The sequence below is a fragment of the Sorex araneus genome, chromosome 4, assembly GCF_027595985.1.
Source record: "Sorex araneus isolate mSorAra2 chromosome 4, mSorAra2.pri, whole genome shotgun sequence".
Lineage (NCBI taxonomy): Eukaryota > Metazoa > Chordata > Mammalia > Eulipotyphla > Soricidae > Sorex > Sorex araneus.
In genome coordinates, this window is record NC_073305.1 from 123,616,261 (window position 1) to 123,641,198 (window position 24,938).

General features: G+C 38.1%; 1 protein-coding gene across 4 annotated transcripts in view; it reads left to right on the forward strand.

Annotated features, from left to right (window-relative positions):
* Positions 1–24,938, forward strand: part of KLHL32 (kelch like family member 32) — a 226,852-nt gene that overhangs the window by 74,936 nt on the left and 126,978 nt on the right. The gene's annotated exons all lie outside the window — the stretch shown is intronic.

Sequence of the window (24,938 nt, forward strand, 5' to 3'; positions counted from 1 at the left end):
ACAATTGGAATCAGGAAAACATACTGAGCTAATGTCAGGCAATTTTTTTTTTGTTAGAATATTTTCTCTATTGTTAACTTACCACTTCAGGAAAATTGCTTCAATTTTTTGTGCACTTTTTTTTAAAAAATAGGGATAATAGTACCTGAACTGTTATCTTATTTGCAAAATGTACTGGGCAAATGAAAGTGGCAGTGATTGTAAAAGTATAAAAATAGTTTCATTAATTTTAGGCATAATGTTTTGTGTTTATTTATTTATTTTGGAGCCAGACCTGAGAGTGCTCAGGGCTTATTCCTGGCTCTGTGTGCAAGGATCACTCCTGTTGTTGAGGAGGGCAGGGGGTGTTGGGGGAGAAATGTGAGTGCCAGCAATCAAACCCAGGTTGACCACATGTTAGGCAAGCACTCTGCATGCTGTATTATCTCCACAGCCCCTAGTTTTTGTTATTGATAAAACAGTGCTTGCGTATTCACACACAGAATTCTCCTACACCTACAAAGTTACACATTATACACAGTCACACATATTATGCACATAAGACAAGGATGCCTCCCTCAGGTCTAACTGTGAAAGGCCCAGTATGGAATTTTGAATCCAAATGATAGAGTAGCCTTTAGTAACAGCCTAAAGAGTTATTAGAAGTAATTCATGTGCTGGGTGGTAGCAGAGAGGATAGGGCGTTTACCTGCTATCTGGTCCAACCTGAGTTTGATTCCCATTGCCCCATATGGTCCTGTAAGCATTACTAGGAATAATTCCTGAGTGCAAATCCAGACACATAAAAACCACCCGTAATTTAATATTATTATATAAAATCCACAAATACCTGAACTCATATTTCATATTAGTTTTTTCATTGTGGCCACAGCTTAAATGTATCACCTTGAAGAAAGAAAGAAAACTCTGTATTATGTGACTTAAACAAAACTTTCTACTGATTATGATCTAAAATGGATTTTAAATGTGAAAAAGTAACATGTTCTCTCTGTGAGAATTTGTAGCTGAGGATGCACTTGAGTTTCGGGCTCAGGAAATTTTTTAAAGCTGTAAATTTTTATGTTAAACTTATTTTTGTTTTGGATTTTTAAAACAATATATGTACAGATTGGTGTATAGAGCATATGATTATAAATATATAAGTGTTATAGCTGTTACTCAAAATGTATTAATGATACATAAGCAGAAAAAAGTTGGATGATAAAGAATAAAATTGGATATTGGATGGTGAATTTAGTGTTGTGCAGACACATGTTGACTTTTAATGATATACTCCTATTGTAATGTCATTTCATTAAAATTCATTCCTATTATAATGTTATTTCAATAAAAGTAAAAATAGAAAATTTAATTCAAAAAAGAAATTTGAACAATAGTGAAACAATATAAAATTGAAAATAGTATCTTTTTTGTGCATTGTGGATTGTATTGAAAACTATGTATTGAGTATTTCTTGTTTTTTTTAAGTATTGTCAGAAATCAAATCCAAAATTAAAGAAAATTGTTTACTATTGCAATCACACTGAAAACCATAAGTTACTAAATCTATTCTGATGAAATTTGGTCTCTTTTGAGATTCTTAAACCATTTGACTTTTCCCTGCCTTAAGGTTAATGTACCTTTTAATTTTTTTGTTGTTGTTGCTATGGAGAAAAAAGGACTAATCTCTCTAAGAAGTTGAATATTTTAGATTCTAGGTAAATAAGAATTTACTTTTTATGTGGTTTGTAAGCAGCTTGTATAGAAATAGTAAAATGAGATTTTAGAGTGATTAATGCATCTAGCAAAATAAACTGCAAAGATTGGTGCAAATGTCATCCAGTGGTGCAAATGGTAAGCCCTGTACTTCAGAGTATAAAACAGCAAGGAAATGGGTAGGAGATATTTATTTTCTTAGGTGCTGAGTTATGCATAATGATAACGAGACATTTTAATCAAGAAGTATAAATATGGCTGAATGATGTCCAACTAATAAGAGTTAAGTAAAAAATAATTCATCCTCATTTGATAAATTCTGACTGCCTACTACAAGCCAATCTGTAATTGCCATTATAATTACAATGCATTTGCCATTATAGCTATATGTTTTAATGTCCTCTGTGACATACCTTCATTTGCATTCATTTTTAATAAAGAAACTAAATAATTTAATATAAGCATATGAAAATTCATTTTATGAAGTATTTTAATGTATCTACAATGGTGTTAACATTTATGATTTTAATATAGTTACTTCACCTCACCATCACAAAAGTGTCCAAGACAGCTCTTCCATATCCCTATGTCATCTCCATAGACATCTCCATGTCTCTATCTATCTTTTCCCTGAATTTTTAATTCTCAAAAATTGACTCTTATGGAGGCTCAAAAGGGTCACAAAGGTTACAAAGCTACAGAAAGAAGAATAGCATAATGTAGTAAGAAGAATGAGATGGAGGTGGCCAACTAATCCCCAAAGATTTATGCTCACCTTCCAATACTATTGTTTTAAAGTTTCTATCTAAACCAGGGACTTCTTTTTCCAGTACTCTTGCCCCTAGTTGGGGGGGGGGGGTCTATGTATGTGACTAGATCTTGATAGGAGGATACAAATGAAAGGTTTGAGTTACTTGCAGGACAAAGTGACAATGAGGAAACATACCTGCTCCACAGTTTCTCTTTATCCATTTATAAGTCAAATAAAAAGTATTCTAAGGATATCTGAAATCTAAGATTAAAGGAACATATGTGCTGTAAAAAAATACCTAAAACTAAACAATGTCAATTGCCGTATTAAGGAATTATTACCAAACTCAATAAATAGATGAAACTATGACTATGTGGAAATCGATAAATCTTCGACTATATGGGAAAATTTTGAGATTCTGCTTTCTGCACATTGCAGATGATGTCGATTTAAAAAATTTTAATGTTGGGGGTTAGGGAGGCAGGATCCCAAAAGAAAAAAGAAAAAAATTGTAATGTAGGCAGAGGGTGAGTATAGCACACTTTAGTACCATAAAACATCAGTAAAAACTGTATATCAAGTTACTCATTTTGAATAGATAGTAATTAGATCATACAGGATTTGTTAGGCTAGAAATCAATTACAAAGTTAATTATCTAGGGCTGGAGCGACAGCACAGCGGGTGGGGCATTTGCCTTGCACGCGGCCGACCCGGGTTCAAATCCCAGCATCCCATATGGTCCCCTGAGCGCCGCCAGGAGTAATTCCTGAGTGCAGAGCCAGGAGTAACCCCTGTGCATCGCCAGGTGTGACCCAAAAACCAAAAAAAAAAAAAAAACAAAGTTAATTATCTAAGCTCCCACACACTTGCAATTTTTTAAACACTGATTCCCAAGTTAAAGGGAATAATCAATGCAGAAATTAGAAACCACTTAAAACTGAATAGGAATTAAAGCATTGTTTTTAATATGCATTTGAAGAATAATTATAGCCCCTTTCCTATTTACACTCTTTAGAATTATGATTGTCAGACAACTTGGTGTAAAGAGTCCTTGGACTCAGTACCCATGGGACAAACTGAAGAAAGCAGAACTTAGAAGGAGAAACAAATGGATAATTTTGATATAAAAATAAAAAGGGTGATGGATTTAAAAATCCTTATCAGAGATACTATAGAAACTACACAAACAAGCCTTAAAACTTAGGTGGACAATTTTTCAGGAAAATATAAATGATCAATATTGAACGAAAAGTGGGCCAGAGATAATGCAGGAGGTAAAATGCTTGCCTTACATGCAGTGGACACTTTTTTGGTCTCCAGTACCACATATTGTCCTCCCAAGTACGGCTAGGATTGACCCTGGTTCCAGGAGTAGTCCTTGAGCACCACTGGATGTGGCCCATAAAAGAAACAAGAAATGAAAGAGGGAAAGAAGGAATAGAGGAGGAGAGAGAAGGGTGAAAAGGCGGAAGGAAGGAAGGAAGGAAGATTATGTACACCTAGGAGCTGGCATGCCTATTTAGACTGCCATCTCTTATTATTTTTCACGATTCCTTCTCCATTTGGCCTATGTACACTGGGAATTTTTTCTTGTATTAAAAATTAGTTATACACAGTAAATCTCTATATTAAGGAATGGAGAAATAGTAGAGTGGTTAAGGCACATACCTGCCTTGCATGGAGCTGACCCCAGTTGAACTCAAGTATCACAGGTTTGTGGATTCCCCTTAACACCATCACCACTGGGTAGGTCCTGAAGATCCCATGTGCAACCATGTGGTGGTAGGGATTCACACTGGGCCTCCTACTTGCGAAGCATACACTCAGTTATCTTTTGGCCTGTTAAATTATCTTTATACTGGAAAAACCCTGTAATCAAGAATTTGTATATCCAATGGCCTGTTCATCATCATTTTTTTCTTGGATATTTAAAAAGCAACAAATATCAAATATTTTATCATACATCAAATGTATCTAAATTAAATTCCCAATTTTTGCCCACAAACCTGCTTATTAGAAAATGTTCTCTATTTAAGCTAATACCTACTTTGTTGTAGACCCCAGACCTAATTATTCCTATTTCCTTTCTTGCACCCAAATTGACAGCAAAGTTTATATTTCTGCTTCCAAAATACAACCAGATTACAGTCGCTTCTTTTATTACTACCACCATGGTAAAACTGCAGTCATCTTTTACTCAAATTTTACAGAGTCCTCCTACTCTATTTTCTCACTTCAGTCCTTAAACCCTTAAAGTTGCAGGACTGTTCCTCCAGTGATCGTATTGTAGACATAAATTGGATTGTATCACTGTGAGGGTACAGTTATAGATTTACTCATTTTTGTGCTCATGTTTCCCTCATACAAAGTTCGAGAACCCATCCCTTCACCAGTGTCCATTCTCCACCACCAGTAAACCCAGCATCCCTCCCACCCCTCAATCCCATCTCCCCCCACCGCATCCCGCCACTGTGGCAGGGTATTCCCTTTTGTTCTCTCTCTCTAATTAGGTGTTGTGTTTGCAGTAAAGGTGTTGAGTGGCCACTGTGTTCAGTCTCTAGTCTACATTCAGCCTGCATCACCCTTTCCCCGCATGGCTTCCGACCCCATTATAATTGGTGATCCCTTCTCTGAGTTGCCCTCTCCCCAGAATGTGAGGCCAGCTTCCAAGCCATGGAGTCAACCTCCTGGTACTTATTTCTACTATTCTTCTATTCTTGGGTATTAGTCTCCTACTCTGTTATTCTATATTCCACAGATGAGTGCAATCTCTCAAAGACTTTTTATTTGATGACTTCTACTTTCTTTTGGAAAAAAAGCCAATATCTTTGAATTTGCCTGATTTCCCTGATCAGGTCTCCCTCCCATAACTCTTGCCCTTCCTCCCTCCTCTTTAGCCACACTGGACTCCTTAATGTTTCTGGCATGTTTTCATTGCAGAATATTTGGACAACTCTTTCCTCTGCATTTCTCTTCTCCTAGAATGCTATATGATTTTCTCTAGTGCAAACTTTGGGTCTTTGCACAAATACAAACTTCTTAGAAATTAAAACTTTTGAATACAGTGTTCATGTATTATTTGCATGACTAAAAAAACTGTAAAGACAATATTTGGTATTTTAAAACTTTTAAAATCAAAAGCTCTGTTCCCCACTCCCCCCCCACACCTTTTAAAAACATTTATTTAGCAGTGGCAAGGATAGCTTGGCCTCTAGATGCAATTGTCTGTTGTTTTATTGGCTCCAGTTGACTCAGTTATATAAAGAAAAAAATTCCTCAGTAATTAGGAAGCAGGAAAATAAGAACATCTTATTTTGAATTTATGGAATCCTTGGGAGAAGAGCCAGTTTCCTGCCCTACCAGAGCCTCTGCAGCCACACTGGCAACTACACTAATGCCCCAACTCTGCCTCTGCCTGGACTGTCAGTTAAATATTCTGGATTTTTGGTGCTCACAGCCACATTATGGCTGCCCAACATCTGCACACTACCCAGCTGGCCATCCCAGTAGGAGCACACTAGACAGGATGGGAATGTAACCTTGAAACCAACTAATCCTGACTATCAGATGCATTAACACAGAAGGCTTAGCATTTAACAAAATCTTAATAAATCCTCAGACAAGGACTAAAGTCCCTATAGTGAGATATGATTTTCACAAATTTTCCTTTATTGAAATTATTTTTTTAATTATTCCATTAGCCATTTAGTGGTAACAAGCAATATAAAATAAATCTTTGTGGGCCTGCTATGTGGGTGACTTGAGGGGTGGTTGGGAAAATGGAGACAATGTTTGAGTGAAAGTGACAGTGGTGGTGGGACTGGTGTTGGAATATTGAATGCCTGGAACAAATCATCATGAACAGCTTTGTAAACCACAGTGTTTTAAATAAATTGGGGAGGAAATAAAAAGTTATGGAGTCTTTGATTACTTACTTGGGGATGTAAAGTGGTAGTGGATTGTGTATTTCCTTTCATTGAAACTCCAAAATGACTAGAATCTGGTTTGAAAGTAGAACCCCAATTTTTTTTTTAATTCCACAATTTCCCTTTTGGAGCTAATTTTTCTTTTTCTTTTTTTTTAAAATTTATTTTATTGAATCACCATGTGGAAAGTTACAAAGTTCTCACGCTTATGTCTCAGTTATATAATACTCAAACACCCATCCCTTCACCCGTGCCCATATTCCACCACCAAAGACCCCAGTATACCTCCCAACCTCTGACCCCCAACCCCCATCCCCGCCTGCTTAATTTATAAACTTCACTTCATTTTCTCTTTACCTTGATTACATTCCATATTTCAACACAAAATTCACTATTGTTGGAGTTTTCCTCCAAGAAAGACAGCCCTACTGCCAATGAAGCATTTGATAATTAGTTTTCCATTGCTGAGACTGGAGAGATATGAAGTCCCGCTGTTTCAAGTACATAGAATTTTTTTTAACTCCTTCCCATGCCACCCAGTTCATGCCTGCTTAATAAATAGTCCTCATATCATGGCTGGCACCACGCCGCCCAATGAGAAAAAAGGGTATTTCCCGTCCTCGGCCGGCGTGGGGCTATGGCTTAGTTCACAGTCTAGAGACATGGCTGCAAGCAGTTTCTGGAACCAAAAGTAGTCTAGTTGGGCTCCAGATTCTGGTTGATCAGCAGCAACGCAGCCGCACAAAAGTGTGGCCACCTGGGTCGAATCTGGGCGGAGCATGCACTGGTATCGGCCCGAGACTGCCCAAGCGTCCCGCTGTTCCAAGTACATAATTTCTTTTTCCCCTCCCATTTCCGTGCCTCTAAGTTCGTGCCTGCTTAATAGACCTCATAATATGGTGGACGCCACACCGCGTTTCTCCCAGAAAAGGGAAAAGAACAGAGAAAGGAGGATATTTCCTTTCCTTGGGTGGTGTGGGGCTATGGCTTAGTTCACAGTGTAGAGAAATGGCTGCTACTTTGATTACCTTCAATATTTCAACAAAAAACTCATATTATTGTTTGGAGTTTCCCCCCACAGTCAGACCTACTAAAAAGGAACCATTTCACCTTGCTGACAATTAAGAGATATTAGGTCGAGTGGCCGTGATAGCGGCCATGCGGTTTTGGATTTTTATATGAAGTCCAGGGAAAATTCTGCCAGTAATTACATCACTGCAAGCTTTTATTTCCCTTTTGTGGTGCTCATATGATGAAGAAACCTGGAGAGGAAAACCCTGCCCCGCTGGTGGCGCATGGGCCAGTGACTCCGATCACAATCTGGAGCATTTTTGGGGAGCTGCTCGTGTCCAAAGTAGTTCAGTTGCCTCCGGGGTTGAGCTCCTGGAGCAGCAGAAAGGACCGTACCCGCATACCCGCGTGGTGCTGTGTGCTGTGCTTAAATATCGGCAAAGGGTGGGTCCTGCAATCCCGCCCCCCTGGGATCTCCTGGACGTCCCTCGGGTACCTGCATTCTGTGTTCTAAAAACCGGCAATCACCTCGCTGCACTCAATAAGGAAGAGTTGAGAGAGAAAAAACCCTGCCTCGCTGGTGGTGCATGGGCCAGTGTCTCTGATCACAGTCTGGAGGCATTTTTGGGGAGCTGCTTGTGTCCAAAGTAGTTCAGTTGCCTCCGGGGTCGAGCTCGTGGAGCAGCAGAAAGAACCAGAACCCCAAATTTTGCAATAGACTTTTCTTAGGGCAATTGTAACCTAAGAAAATTGATCAGCAAATTGGTTTATGGAACTGCTGAAAATGATAAAAGTCGGCTGGATTTGAAAATGTCCCCAATTTCTTACCTAAGTCACAATAACTGCTGTTCATAAACAGATATAAGTTAATTTGGTAACTTATATCTGATTGGTCATTTAGTTAATATATGTATCTGAAGATGCTTCATGAGATAGCGGTAAATTTAGCTAGAAAAAAAAAAAGAACATCATTAATGATGGCCTTGACATTCAGCAAGGGCAAATTAAGCAGTCTGACATTTTATAGACAGCCTATTATAGAGCCTCACACCCGGTGGATGTTCGATAAGCATAAATTGCCTGACAAGGAAAGGCTACACATCTGCCTCTTCTAGCAGCTGCACACTGTGGATTAACTAGGAAACAACTGATTTTAGATGTACTGTGGGATTGGACCCATGAGTACCAAAGAGATGTGTGTGTATAAGAGTTTCTTGTTTTTGAATAAAAGTGAATTCGTAATTTCCTTTTAAAACTGAACACGTTTAAAAGAAGGGAGCATTCTCTTTGACAACTCAGTGATGTGCTAGTGAATAGTTGGAGTGGTCAGATGTTATTTCCTTTTTAAATAGAAAACTGAGAGCCTCTGAAACTCACTGTCACATTTCCTTTTGAAATTCTTTGTACCAATGTCAGAAAAATCATTAACATTTCAGAGTTGAATGACTATTATTTTCATTATTGTGCTCATAGTATGCTTTGCTCATTATAATGAATGGAAAATGGTAAATTCTGGTCTGCACTTTATTCCTCCCTTTGAGTTGATTCACTTCTGAATATAAATACTATGAAGGTAGAAAAATATGTGTAATGTAATAATAGCTGACTTCTGAATAATTTGCTCTGTATAGTCATTGTGATAAGCTTTTTATATGTATTTGTTTCAAGCGTGTATTGAATCCTGATTGGTTCTTTTTTCTGACTATCTTCTTTATCCTCCTAAAATGATAACTTTCATTCTAAAAATCACAAATTCACTCATGCTTATTTAATTTCAGTGATATAGTCAACCTTAGCTTCATCCGAAAGAAAAAGAACACATGTGTGAAGGATAATAAAGCTGATGAAAATCTTAGACCTTTAGAAATTGAGTATTGAGCAAAGACAGATGTTTTATAAAAGAGGACTGTGACAGCTGATCATCTCTCTGATGAATCGGTATAAGGAATTATTGAGAACTACATATATGCTCCAATTCTGTTTATCATTTTTACTTTTAAAATAATTCAAAATGAATTGTCCACACTACGAAATGATCCAGCTGCTTATTGAATCAATTGCTTTTAATTAGCCCATCTGGTGTTGATTGGATTTGGGGCTTTCATGCTTAGATTCCTGAAAGATTGAATTACCAGTTTACTTCTCATTTCAAGATATGCAACTCTAAAATGATAAGACAGATTTTTGTATCAAATCAGATTCATATCGCTTAACAAATAAAACATGTAATATTTTGTGCTTCTCCTACAATTCACGGAAGTCAGTCAACCTCATGCAAGCCTCCTATAAAAGGAATCTCCTATAAAAGAATATAAATATTCTCAAGAGGTAATGAATAAATCTTCTGAATTTACTCTTACTAATAAACTTGTACTAGTTTCTCATTATTCTTCAGGGAAAGGCAAAAGAGTAGATTTCTCATTATTCAACAGAGACAACAGAGAAGGAGAATGGTGCAATGTACATTCCCCACTCTGCATCTCTCCAATTTACCAGCGTTTTTCATCTTGAATAAGTTGTTCAATTTCTCTGGGATTTAGTATATATACTTGTATAACTTTAATATATATACACACATAAATAATAAATATATTGAATATAGTGAATATTTATATATATGCATGTATATTTGAATATATATTTGTGTGGACCCAGGGATTGAACTTGGGTTAGCCATATGCAAGGCAAGTCACTACGCACTGTAACTATCTCATCAGCTCCTAGGATTCAGTACTTTATAGAGTTTTGTAGATAAGCTTTTAATTCAATCAAGATTTTAGGGTGTCAGCAGAGTCTGGCAGCTGGTAAAACAAAAGAAGTTACATGAGTAGCTATGGCTGTTATCAAAATTTGTAACCAGTGAGATTCTAGAGAAAAAAAAGGTACTGATTTCTTTTGTGTAATATTGTTTGTTTCACCAAGAAGAAAATGAAAAAAAAAAAACAAGACGGGGAAAAAACTCTATATATCTTTCTTTTTTCTTTTTGGGTCACACCTGGCCATGCACAGGGCTTACTCCTGGCTCTGCACTCAGGAATTACTCCTGGCGGTGCTCAGGGGACTATATGGGATGCTGGGATTTGAATTCGGGTCGACCGCGTGCAAAGCAAATGCCCTACCCTCTGTGCTATCGCTCCAGCCCCAAAACCTCTAGATATCTTATCTAAAATTTAGTACACTGCATATAAGGTTATAAAATTAGAAGAACTATACCAAGTTACTTTTTGGAGGTATTTAAATTCTTGTGAATTTTTCTTAAATTCCTATTTTCCATACACTGACATGTGGGGACTTTGTATATAGCCTATATTAAGAAAGCATCATAAATTTTTGCATGAGTAGAATTCAACATATGGGATGACCTGGATACTTCATATTCAATGAACTGGCCTGTTCCGTTTGAAATCAGGAAGGTTCAACTGAAGTGGTTGCCTAGCAACTAATGGAGTTAGATGACAGTGTGTTAGCCAGGGCTGTTGGCCACATCTGTGTCTGTGCCTAATAATGGGAAGGTGGCCCCAATGTGTATTGCCTGACCTGCAACTGTTAAACCAAAGTGATGAATAAAATGAAAAACTGAAAAGAAATTCCACTGCTTGATTGAGTGACACATTGTTTTTTGTTAGGGTATGGGAAAGAAAGTTGAGAGGACATTAAAGTGAGAATTGTTGAAATTTTCTGAGGGGATGTAAAAAATTTAGAGTGGGACTAGAGAAATAGTACAGTAGTACTATTTCTTGCCTTGAGGTGCTTGCCTTGCATGTGGCAGACCTGAGTTCACTTTCCAGCATTGCATAAAATATTCTGAGCACTATCAGGAATGATCCCTGAGCACAAAATCAGGAGCAAGCCCTGAGCATCACCAGATGTGGCAGGAAGAGCAAAAAAAATAATTGTTCAGAGCAATGTTAACTAACCACCAGTTTTTAAAAAGTATGATACTGAGTAATAATTAAGAAGTTGATTGTCTTCAACATTTTCCAAAAGTTTTCTATGGAAAAGAAGGGGGCTGGAGCAATAGCCCAGAGGGTAAGATGTTTGCCTTGCACGCAGTCTACCTGGGTTAGATTCCTCTGCCCCTCTCGGAGAGCCTGGCAAGCTACCGAGAGTATCAAGCCCACACGGCAGAGCCTGGCAAGCTACCCGTGACATATTCGATATGCTGAAAGTTTGTAACTATCTCACGGTGATTTAATAAAATTAAAAATAATAATAAAATAAAATAAAAAGAAGGAAAAAAAGAAAATCTTTATCCTTAAATATATTATCATGCCTATTAAAATGGCCTTTTGACTAATATCCACTTACTCTAAAAAAAAAACAAACAAACAGAAACAACAAATCTCACAATGGAGATGTTACTGGTGCCCGCTCAAGCAAATCGATGACAGTGACAGTGACAGTGATGGAAAAAAGTGGTGGATTTTATTGATGAGGTCATGAATTCTCAGACAATAAGAATGTTTCAGTATTTGTACATATGCATACTTGATGATCAGTCTGGCCTGTTTGTTCTTGCTTCTTTTTTGATTCCCATAGCTGAAATTCTAACTAGATAATCAAGTCAGGTTATCGTTTAGGATTGCTCTCCTCTAAGCTCGAAAATGCCCTCTGAACCAGTATCAGACTATCTTTGTCATCAATTAAGATCCCTTTGTTTCCCCCACCTCCCACTCCATCTACAAGAATAAAATATGCTAATAGCAACTTTGGCATGAAATTCCTCCTCGGGAAACTATAAGAAGCAAAGAAAGTAAACCAGAGTCATTGAGAAGAGGAGGGTAATGGATTTATCAAAGGATTTGTCAAAGGATCCTACTACTTCCACCATCCCAGAACATAGATGATTTGGTCAAAGAATGATCTAAGTCCCTGTTTTGAAACCCAAGTTTCTTAACTTTGATTTCCTAAACAGAATTCAAGCCCAATCTGGAGCTCATCTGTCCTCTTTGGAATTTGAGCTCAGACCTTCTTCTCAGACTACAGGATTTCCAACAGTGACCGTGAGCATTAATATTTTATGATTTAGAGAATCCCAATTAAGTCCTCTTTCCAAGAGCATGGTAGTAATGGTCAAGGATTTCTGGATACAATCCCATGAGAGGAACCTTCCCCACACCAACAGTGAATTTTCTGACAACGTAGGATGAGTTAGTATTTAGCCTGAAGGTTAAAAACTCAGTCTCTCAAGACTAACCTCTACTTCAGACACTGACCATCAGTCCCAGACAATGCCTATTTTTCTGATCAACCATTTGCGTATTGAATTCCTACCTCAAGCTACAAGTACCTATCACAAGCCCATATTATTATCATCTGTACTTCTGACCAACTGGCTCTTCATGACCTCCTCTGCAAATTTGATTAATTTTGATAGAATGTAACACAGAAGTCAGGAAAGTATATTATTCACAAGATCATTTAGTTATTATTAAGTACACAAATCAATAGACAGATGAAAGGAAACATAAATGAGGACCTGGAATAAAGAACTTTTGTCCTCTTGGAGCTTGGGATCCTCAAGGTGGCATGTCATAAGGCTGGTCCCCCAGTATGAAAGAGCTCTAACCCCCTTTGGGTGGAATATCATTAAGGCTTCATTGACCACTGATAGTTGAGTTTTGTCTATTTCCCTCTCTCTAAATTAGAAGCAGAACTGAAAGTTGTTTCTGTTAACATTGGGTTTTCAAGGTAGCCAACTCTCAAACTCAGGTATTTCCCCCAAATTAAACTGCATTAGCATAGACATGTTGAGAATATTAAGACACACATTCAAACATTTTGTGGCTTTGAAGCTTTCTCAGGAACTAGAAACAAGAGACCTTATATGTGATCAAAGATGCTGCCATCATTACTCAAATTTGGGGACCTGTGAGATAAGATCTATGAATGAAGACTAAGAGAGAGGGCAATTAGCAGGGAAAGTGTGGTGGGCAGGGGTAAATGCACTTTGATCATCCAAATGGTAAAATAAATAATTTCTTATACATCACAATATTGTATAGGCTTAAGAGCTGTTACCAAATGTAGGTTAAATATGGGGACAAAAGTGAACTTACTGATCTACTAGGACGAAGAGGAGAACATTAGAGGGATGGTGATTATAATTCATTCAGCAACACTCTTTGGTAAATTTTTGCTTGTTTTCTCACTTCAAATATTTAGATATTGAATAGGTTTTCAAAGGGTAAAGGACTGGCTGTAGTTTAGTCTCTAAAACTATAACATGTTTGTGGCGCTCCAGGTGTTCTTATTTAAAGGCTGCTTCCTATCCACTAGGTGTCCTGGAACCTGAGACCATGTTTCTCACCATTTCTCTTGTGATTGATCAATTCTTCTGGCCAAGGCACAATACCTTGTTTAACAGGAGGCTAGAGATATTTAAAATTCCATTTATAGAAGAAAATCTGACTTTTCAATAGCAAGCCTGAAGTATGCCTCGTGGAACCTGGAATTTGGTGGTTTAGAAACCTGCCTTATAAGTATGACGTCTAAAGTTTGATCCCCAATGCCCTCACATATAGCGCATGACCAATCCTGGCAGCTCAGTTGTCTGATCTCTTGTGTCACCAGAAGTTTTTGGCCACCCACAACCAGGTGTGGGGGTACCACAACTTCTGGAGGTCACTGCAACTACGAGATGTGTGAGGATCATGGCCAAGAAGTACAACCCCTGGCTAATATATGTGTCAGAACAACAGTCACACCCAGTTTATTAGTTTATTATTTAGTTTCCTTCCAACTAAAATATAAGTGAGTACCACAACTGAAGAGTGAGACCCTGAGTCACAGATGCAGGCACCACCGATAAAGGAGCACAATATCTGGTGAACTGAGTGTGAACACTGTAAACTGATGTGCAACCTTTGATGAGCACAGGTAAATATTGAGCACTGATGATATAGCAATGATGAAAGGGAAGGACAAGAAAAAGTAAATAAAATTTAGATACAGACACACACCTAAACACACATACAACCAGTACAGTTTGATAATGACAAAAGAGTCTCTTCTGAATCATTCACAGGGTTTTCTTTTAGTTTGCTTATTTGGGGGTTACTGGGGCCACATCTGACTGTACTCCAAGTTTTCTCCTGGCTCTGATCTCAAGGATCAACCCTGGAGGTGCTTGAAGGATCATAAGTTGTGCCAGGGATGAATCGAGGTCAGCCCTGTGCAAGGCAAGCACCTTCATCCCTATACTATCTCTTCAGCCCTCAATCTAACTTTTGACTCAATCATTGTGTCCTCAGTAGATTTTAAAAGATAGGCTTGTGACACGGGCTTCTAAGTGAGACCAAAAGATTCTTTCATTCTCTAGTAGCTTGTTAAATACGTTCCGAAAGAAAGAGTAAAAGTATCATTTCTAAATATGTGGAAGAGTTAAATTAGTAACAGGTAAAGGAATAAACTTTCTGACATGATGGGTAATGAAGTGTTGAAATCCCAAATCCAAGAGATAGAATATGATACAGTAATGGGAGATGACAGGAAGAATATGCAGAACCAAAGGATTTGTGAGGTGACCCAAGGCTAAGGCCAGCTTTTGAATGACAAAAATGAACTTCTTTATAGTTAACCAGATTTCATGATAAGCAAAATTTTGACCTTAACTTTTACTAATATAGCTAGGAAAACTAAAACACTTTGTGTATCTTTTCTATTTCATTCTCCCTCAGAAGATATAAGTATAGTTGATATACAGCTGTGTTTAGGAGGAAAATAATTTTAGAAAGAAATAGGATAAACCATAAGGATAGTTTTTACAGAGCTTATAATCACTGTATAGTTAATTTAAGAGGCAACTGTGCTGAGTCAAGTTGTAACATCTAGAAAGAGCCTTTGAATAAACAAGTTACATTTTTTAAGATGTTGGAAAACCAATTTGTTACACACTTATTTACATCTGTGGTTGATTTTTTATTTATGCAGTGAAAATAGTTCTTTTAGATGTATAGATTTTTGCTACTTTGTTATGTTTATAGTGCCATAATTTTGCCATTTTTATCTTGCTATTTTGTTCATTTCAAGTATGATTAGAATGTTAAAGTAAGTATTAAAAACAACTAAAAATATAGAGAAGGAAAATCACCAATGAAACATCCCTAGCCTTTCAGGTCATTAAACTTCCCTAATGGATCCGGTTGCTTTTGCATTTGTGAGATAAAGAAGTAAATCATCCAATTCAACTATGGTCAGGATCTTTTTCTCTTTAATGTCTGGGAAATTGGCTGTTGTGGTTAATTGAACAGTCTCATTAGCTGAGATTTACTACCAATTGTATATGGAAGGTATAACCAAAATGCAATAAAGGGTTATCACCATTAAGCCAAAATTGAAAAATGTAATCTCTGTTGATTCAGAAGTTAGTTCTGATGTCTAATGACTCATGACCATTATAAACATCACTGATTATATAATACCGGGCATAGGACAGGTGTAAGGGATCAAGCTAGATGGGCTATAGTCATCACCAGTTGCTCTTTTCAGTAACTTCCTTAACAGTGTTTGTTTGCTTTTATTTAACTCATAATATTAAAAATCGAATGAGCTCCCAAATGATTTCATTATTTCACCTGTAAAACCATCTGGGCTCTTGCGAAAGTAAAAATTCATAGAACATCCCACCCACGTCTAGGGAAACTCTAAAGCTTCACAAAATTCACCAGAAAGATAATCATCTTTCATCATCTTGGAGCCTTAAAAATAGTCTGTCATTGGGGCTGGAGTGATAGCACAGCGGGTAAGGTGTGTTTGCCTTGCACGTACCTGGCCCGGGTTCAATTTCCCAGCATCCCATATGGTCCCCTGAGCACTGCCAGGACTAATTCCTGAGTGCAGAGTCAGGAGTAACCCCTGTGCATTGCCGGGTGTGACCCAAAAAGAAAAAAAAATAGTCTGTCATCTGTCATTCTACCTATCTTTGCGGATGTAGCAGAATTTCCACTGGTTGGTTTTGAGACCTAATGTACCATCCTAATATTGGTTGTAGCTCATTCTATGATTACATGACAACTAACATGACCGAGAGAAGCTTAATTCATGTACTGTGATCTTTATGACTCAATTTGTGTCATTTCTGTATGAAATACAAAAGGAATGATGCACCATAAACCCACAGATCTCACTGTGGTAGGCACTTATAGGGCATTGTATGCTCACAAACTGTGTTTTTAGTTAGAAAGATTTGTGATGGCAGGAACACATTATCAGTCAAGAGTGAGCTATGATGACTGTAAATCTTAGGCTGGTTGCAGCTCTCCTGAAGACAAAACAGTGGGAACCGGGCAGCATTCGGAAATGCTTTCATATTTCTAAACAAACTTTATCTTATGATTTTTCAGGATGATGTGTCTAGATAGAAGACATTGCTACCTTTTCCTAAATGTCTACCTTGAACTCAGTTGCATTCAGCTTATGTGAAAATTCTTTCTGTTTAATTTTAATAGGAATTTATATTCTACCAGCTAAAACACTTCACATTCAGGAAATTCCTCTTATGTTGAACTAATTAACTGTTTATGCTAATAAGAAATATTTAGACATTATCCACAAATCTAGTTTCAAAGAGTGTGTCTATTCATTCACTTACATTGTGAATGAATTCACATAAACTTATTATGCAAATGCAGTGGTATGGTCTGAAGGTTTCACTCTAAGAAAGGAAGATATACTCACTTTCACAGGGCTTACAGTTTACTTTTTCAAGAATTTCAATGCTAAAAACAGCTTTGATCTCAAAAATTCATACTGGGGGAGACTTTGATCTCTCCCACGGACCACCCAAGGCATTGGCCTTGGTTTCTTGGTTCCCTGCTTTTTAATATTTTTATTAATCAATTTACTAATGTCTTTAAAATTTGTGGCCATCAGAAAGTACAGTGGTTAGCGCAAATGCCTAGCATGTGCCTAATGAGGTTCAAATCCCAGCACTTCACTGAGTCCCCAGCATTGCTGGTGCAGCCCTGAAATCTCCAGCACCTCTGAGTGGTCCATGTATCCTAGATACTGCAGGGCTGGAGCAATGCCTCCTCACACCTTGCACGGAACCACTGGTCTAGTTGGCAGAGACTTGTGGGGAGGGTCTCCAGACTTCCTGAATATTGCTTGCAGATCTCTCCTCTGAAAAATTATGGTGCTCTTGTGGGTTTTTTTTTTTCCTTAAAGTAAACATTATTGATTTTTATTTTTTTTTTATTTATTTATTTTTAATTAGAGAATCACCGTGAGGGTACAGTTACAGATTTATACACTTTTGTGCTTATACTTCCCTCATACAAAGTTTGGGAACCCATCCCTTCACCAGTGCCCATTCTCCACCACCCGTAAACCCAGTGTCCCTCCCACCCTCCCCAATCCCATCTCCCCCCCACCCCACCCTGCCACTGTGGCAAGGCATTCCCTTCTGTTTTCTCTCTCTAATTAGCTGTTGTGGTTTGCAATAAAGGTGTTGAGTGGCCACTGTGCTCAGTCTCTAGCCCTCATTCAGCCCGCAACTCCCTTCCCCCACATGGCCTTCGACTACAATGTAGTTGGTGATCGCTTCTCTGAGTTGACCTTTCCCCGGAACGTGAGGCCAGCCTCGAAGCCATGGAGTCAACCTCCTGGTACTTATTTCTACAGTTCTTGGGTGTTAGTCTCCCACTCTGTTATTCTATATACCATAGATGAGTGCAATCTTTCTATGTCTGTCTCTCTCTTTCTGACTCATTTCACTCAGCATGAAACTTTTCATGCCCATCCACTTAACTACAAAATTCTTGACCTCCTTTTTTCTAACAGCTGCATAGTATTCCATTGTATAGATGTACCAAAGTTTCCTCAACCAGTCATCCGTTCTGGGGCATTCGGGTTTTTTCCAGATTCTGGCTATTGTAAACAGTGCTGCGATGAACATACATGTGCAGATGTTGTTTCGATTGTACTTTTTTGCCTCTCTGGGATATATTCCCAGCAGTGGTATTGCTGGGTCAAATGGGAATTCAATATCTAATTTTTTGAGAGTCGTCCAAATTGTTTTCCAGAAGGGCTGAACCAGTCGGCATTCCTTGTGGGGGGTTTTTTATTGCGTTTTTTAATTTCAGGGCTACACAAAGCTGTGTTCAAGCCTTATTCCTGTGGCTCTGGTTTGGGATCATTCCTGGTAGATCTCAGAGAACCCTATGGGGTGCCAGATATTGAACCCATTTTGGCCTCAAGCAATGCAAGCGCTTTATCTGCTGTATTTTGAACTGCTCTTTTCTGCCCCCCAAATTATGGTGTTTCAAGTTAGTGTCTGGAGCAATAGCACAGCGGGTAGGGCGTTTGCCTTGCACACAACCGACCCGGGTTCGATTCCTCCGCCCCTCTTGGAGAACCAGACAAGCTACCGAGAGTATCCTGAGCGCACAGCAGAGCTTGGGAAGCTATCCGTGGCATATTCAATATGCCAAAAACATTAACGTCTCACAATGGAGACGTTACTGGTGCTCGCTCGAGCAAATCGATGAACAACAGTGCTACAAGTTAGTGTCATTAAATTTCTAAAGTTCTGTGATATGCTATAGAATGAATTTAAGTGCACAGAAACATGATAGAGATTATTGAATGTTAATAATGAGTATAGGAGTACACGGCCAAAGTAAAGTTCTGAAATCAGACCTGGGAATTTTTTTTATAAATTTATTTATTTTTAATTAAGAATCACCATGAGGGTACAGTTACGGATTTATACACATTTGTGCTTATGCTTCCCTCATACAAAGTTCGGGAACCCATCCCTTCACCAGTGCCCATACTCCATCACCAGTAAATCCAGCATCCCTCCCATCCTCCCCAATCCCATCTCCCCCCACCCCACCCTGTCACTGTGGCAGGGCATTCCCTTCTGTTCTCTCCCTCTAATTAGCTGTTGTGGTTTGCAATAAAGGTGTTGAGTGGCCACTGTGCTCAGTCTCTAGCCCTCATTCAGCCCGCAACTCCCTTCTCCCACGTGGCCTTCGACTACATTATAGTTGGTGATCCCTTCTCTGAGTTGCCCTTTCCCCAGAATGTGAGGCCAGCCTCCAAGCCATGGAGTCAACCTCCTGGTAGTTGTTTCTACAATTCTTGGGTGTTAGTCTCCCACTCTGTTATTCTATATGCCATAGATGAGTGCAATCTTTCTATGTCTGTCTCTCTCTTTCTGACTCATTTCACTTAGCATGAAACTTTTCATGCCGATCCACTTAAATAAAAAATTCGTGACCTCCTTTTTTCTAACAGCTGCATAGTATTCCATTGTACAGATGTACCAAAGTTTCCTCAACCAGTCATCCATTCTAGGGCATTCGGGTTTTTTCCAGATTCTGGCTATTGTAAACAGTGCTGCAATGAACATACATGTGCAGATGCCATTTCGATTATACTTTTTTGCCTCTCTGGGATATATTCCCAGCAGTGGTATTGCTGGGTCAAATGGGAGCTCAATTTCTAATTTTTTGAGAATCGTCCATATTGTTTTCCAGAAGGGCTGAACCAGTCGGCATTCCCACCAGCAGTGTAGAAGGGTCCCTTTCTCCCCACATCCTCTCCAACAGCGGTTGCTTTTGTTCTTTTGGATGTGCACTAGTCTCTGTGGTGTGAGGTGGTATCTCGTGGTTGTTTTGATCTGCATCTCTCTGATGATTAGTGATGTAGAGCACTTTTTCATGTGCCTTTTGGCCATTCGTATTTCTTCCTTGGTAAAGTTTCTGTTCATTTCTTCGCCCCATTTTTTGATGGGGTTGGATGTTTTCTTCTTGTAGAGTTCAACCAGTGCTTTATATACCATTGATATCAACCCCTTATCTGATGGGTATTGTGTAAATATCCTTTCCCATTCTGTGGATAGTCTTTGTATTCTGGTCGCTGTATCTTTTGCGGTGCAGAAGCTTTTTAGTTTAATGTAGTCCCATTTGTTGATCTCTGTTTTTACTAGATTGCTTAGTTCTGTGTCACCTTTGAAGATACCTTTATCTTCAATATCGTGGAGGGTTTTGCCGACCTTGTCTTCAATGTACCTTATGGTTTGTGCAGACCTGGGAATTTTGACTAGGGTTGTCATTAGGAAAATATTTTAAAAGAATGGATTTTTTATTAAGTCAGAGAGGGATCAAGAGAGTTAATAAAAAAAATAAAACAGTTCTAATTGTAATCTAAGGGAGAGATGACAGAACAGGACAATTAACTTGGACTAAAATAAGTTTTTATCTACTAATTGCCCATACTACAGGTTTAGCATAAAAATATCTAAAATTCATGACAACCCTGAGAGTTTGAGCAAACCCTGCTTAACTATTAGGTTGTAGGTTTTAGAACCACAATTTGAATCAAATGTGACTTCCTGAATAGTCATGAGTATCAAAAATAAAGCATGAATTTTTTTCTAAAAGGATTGATAGAAATCAACAATAATAAACACTCATTTTATTAATCAAAATCATACTTCTGTAAGTGGGGCAAAATTTATATTCTCTTTCTTTGTTCTATGGTCATACCTGATCATGTAACCACAACCACAATTTTGTGTTTCTTAATTGCCTGTTCAGACATGTTCAGATATGCAAATACATCATATGAGAGGTTGTGTTTTCCCCCAACTCTATCAAGTCAGACCAAGTTCAGCAGTTAACAACTCTCACTGAGGATTCCTCCATATTCTAATCTAGTATTTCTCTTGTGGCTTTGAAAAGATCACTAGGAAAGCAGGTTCAAAAACATGTCTTGATATCTTGATTGTTATTTAGTTCAGGAACTTTTTCTATTTCATTAATCCATATAATCCTTCTGCAACTTGAGTAATTTCTGTTTTCTTCTGCATTTAGGGATGATAGAGAACATCTGGCCACCATATTAAGTGCAATTATAACCCAAACTATCTGAAAAAAATTAGCATGGAGAATATTAAAATTGTTAAAAATTACCCATATAACTTTTTATAATTTTTTAAAGGTATTGAAAACCACTGAAATTTCTTTCAGGTTCTTTTAAAAGTGATTATAAAAGATCTGTAAGTAAATTTAGAATTATATTATTTGAAAGATTTTTCTATGTTACGAATACATAGAATTCTACAAATGCATTAGTAGTATTCATTTAATTTTAGAGCTATTTTTTTAATCATTTTTATCTGTAACCACACTTGGTAATATTTCTCTACTAAAAAAAAAGAAGAAAAGGAAAAAACAAATCTGCCAGCTGATCAGCTGATTATTCTGACATATCCATCTCTTTAACTGGCATTTCTGATGCATAAAAGAAATTCAGATTTTTTAATTGTTATTAAAAATATACATTTTACTAGAAGCTTTCTATATGTCAGACACTGTCCTGAGTACTTCATAGTTTCAACTATATATTTTTAAAATCAGTATGTGAAATTACTTAAGTTTTCATCCACATTTATCACACGAGAAAAGTGAGTCATAGAGAGATAATGTGTTTATTCAAATTTACTTTCCAGGGTTTAAACCCAGAAATGTTTGGTTGTAAATTTGCCCTTAATCACTGTGCATCGTGAAACCAAGGATTATGTGACTTCAATTCTTGAGTTCCTGCTATGCTACAGATTCCTTAACTTATGGTAGTGGCATTGGGAAATTGTGGCATTGCAAACTAAATTACAAATTTACTATATTGATGATTTGCCTTTAGCAGCTTCTAAAGGACTATTTGAATCACAAATCACAATATCCCGTTAATCATCGATTTGTCGAGCGGGCTCAGTAACTTCTCATTTCGTCCTTTCCCTGAGATCTTAGAAGTCTATCTGGACTCTGGACTCGGCCCTCCCAACAATGTCGCACTGGGGGTTCTTTCAGGGTCAGAAGAATGAGATCCAGCTTGTTACTGGATTTAGCATATGAATACACCATGGGAAGCTTGCAAGGCTGTCCGATGTGGGCAGGAAGCTCTCAGAAACTTGCCAGTTTCTCCCAGAGGGAGAAGTAGGCTACAAGATACCTGGGAGCTTGCTTTTAAGTCTCTGGATGTTGGCTGTTGATGGGATTACACACACCTGGGTTCCTCTGCCGGTACCTTCATGCATGAGGCCTGTCCGAACGTGTGTAGAGGGGCCTCGAGCATGGCTGTAGCTAGGTTCTGGTGGTCTTCGGCCGCCGGGACCTCTGCTCGGGGTGGGGAGGGAAGCTGGAGCCTATCCCCTCTGAGGAGCCCCGGGGAAGACAGACAGGCGTGTGCGAGCAAGAGACTCTCTGCATCACTCTCTTCTGAGAGCTTGCTTTTAAGTCTCTCTCTGGATGTTGGCCATTGATGGGATTACATACACCTGGGTTCCTCTGCCGGTACCTTCATGCATGAAGCCTGTCCAAACGTGTGGAGTCCCCTCTCCAAAGTACTATTCACTTAAAGGAAGTTAATAAATATTAGTTTACTTAATATAGCAAATATACCTGTAAATATTTATTATGTCTTAAATACATACATCAGAGGTCCTTAGTATTTTTTTTTTTTTTTTTTGCTTTTTGGGTCACACCTGGCGATGCACAGGGGTTACTCCTGGCTTTTCACTCAGGAATTACCCCTGGCGGTGCTCAGGGGATCATATGGGATGCTGGGATTCGAACCTGGGTTGGCCGCGTGCAAGGCAAACGCCCTACCCGCTGTGCTATCACTCCAGCCCCGTCCTTAGTATTTTTAAGTGGTATTTTTAATTTTGTCAAATTATAATTCTTTAAAATATGTTCATGCATTTGTCAAATGATAAATAATAATTTTATATTTCTGAGGTAAATTTGGGCTGGAGCGATAGCAGAGCAGTTGGGTGTTCGCCTTCGTGCGGCCGACCCAAGTTTGATTCCTCCACCCCTCCCTATCAAGCCTGCGCGGCAGAGCCTGCCAAGCTACCCATGCGTATTAGATATGCCAAAAACAGTGACAATAAGTCTCTCAATGAGAGATGTTACTGGTGCCTGCTCGAACAAATCGATGAGCAACAGGATGACAGTGAGGTAAATTTAAAAAATTTGTTTTGTTTTTGACTCATACCTATCAGTGCTCAGGGATTACTTCTGGTTTTACATGCAGAAATTACTCCTGGTGGGTTTGGGTGACTATATTAGGTGTTGGGAATCAAACCAGGGTCATCTGTATACAAGGCAAGTGCCCTACCCACAGTACTCTCTCTTCAGCTCCTGAATTAAATTTTTAATGTAAATTACATTATCAAGGAGAGCTTTACAAAAATTTAAAACTCTAACATAATGTGATGGGAATAAGGATATCCAGAAGAAATAATGGAACAATGACTAATCCTATTTGTTCTATACATATTAATTTAAAACACATAGAATTGTGTAGCTTGAAGCTAAATTTGTTGAAATCAAAACCTGCTAACAGATGAATAAATTGTATTAAGTCCTTCGAGTCCCTGAAGGCATCTCTCTCTTCTGACACCATGTGCATGATTAAGGAAATTCCCCAAACTATCCTTAGATTTGATATTTCATTAGAGAAGCTCACAGAACTCACTTAAAACTCTTAATTTGGGGCTTATTGGTGGGAAAGAACCCAAATTAGACTCAACCAAGTATAGAGAAACATAGGGCAGAGTCCAGAAAGAAACCAGATTCAGAACTTCTAATCCTCCTCCCTGAAGGATTGGACAGGGTCACCTCTAGATAATGCTGTCGGACAGTATGAACAAAGGATTACCAAGGAAAGCTTGTCCAAGCCTTTAGTGGACAATTTTTTACTGGGTGGGCCTTAACTACAAACTGCCTGTGTGCTTAAATCTTCATCTCTAGTCTCCATTGTAATTCAGACTAGTATCTTTAAGGTCCAGTTATTCTGAAGATCAGAATTGATCCGGCTTGACCAAAGGATCATGAATCTTGTATGAAACTGTCAGTGAACAATGCCACCAGAAAAAAGCAAAGGCATTAACCTCAGAGTGGATATTTCAGGCATCTAGACATCATTTCCCAGAAGCAAGGGCAAAGACCAGGATTAACCTTTTCATAAGGTTAATTCTTTACTACACAGAATGAAGTATTATGGCATACCATAGAGCAGAATCCTGTTCTTTTCCAAATAATGTATTTTATTAGTAATAATGAAATTTTGAAGATTCTCTTTTTCTCTGCTAAATCAAAATTGTTAAAGGTTTATTATTGAAGAGGGTTAAAAAAACTAATGTACTTATTTAATTATGCCAGTTTTCATTTTAAAAATTTTCAGTTGTTTTTGTTTGAACATTGTGATTATGCCATGCAGAGGGTTATTTTCAATATGTTGTCCATTTGGAGATTAGATTTTGGGGTAATTTTTTTTTTTACTGGATGACTTAGTCCTTCTCAAACTCAAGTAAACATTGCAGTGGGTAGCTCATTACAATGTATTTTTCTGGCCTCCACTATGAGTTTCTGATTCAGTATTGTGACCATGTACCCTGAGAATCTACATCTGAGCAAGTTTAAGAGTGATGCTGGTATTAGAAGTCCAGGGACCCAACTTTGAGACCACCCTGGAATAGATTGATAGATAGCAGATGAAAAGAACAAGGCATGTCATTGAGATGAAGCAGAAAATGGCAGAG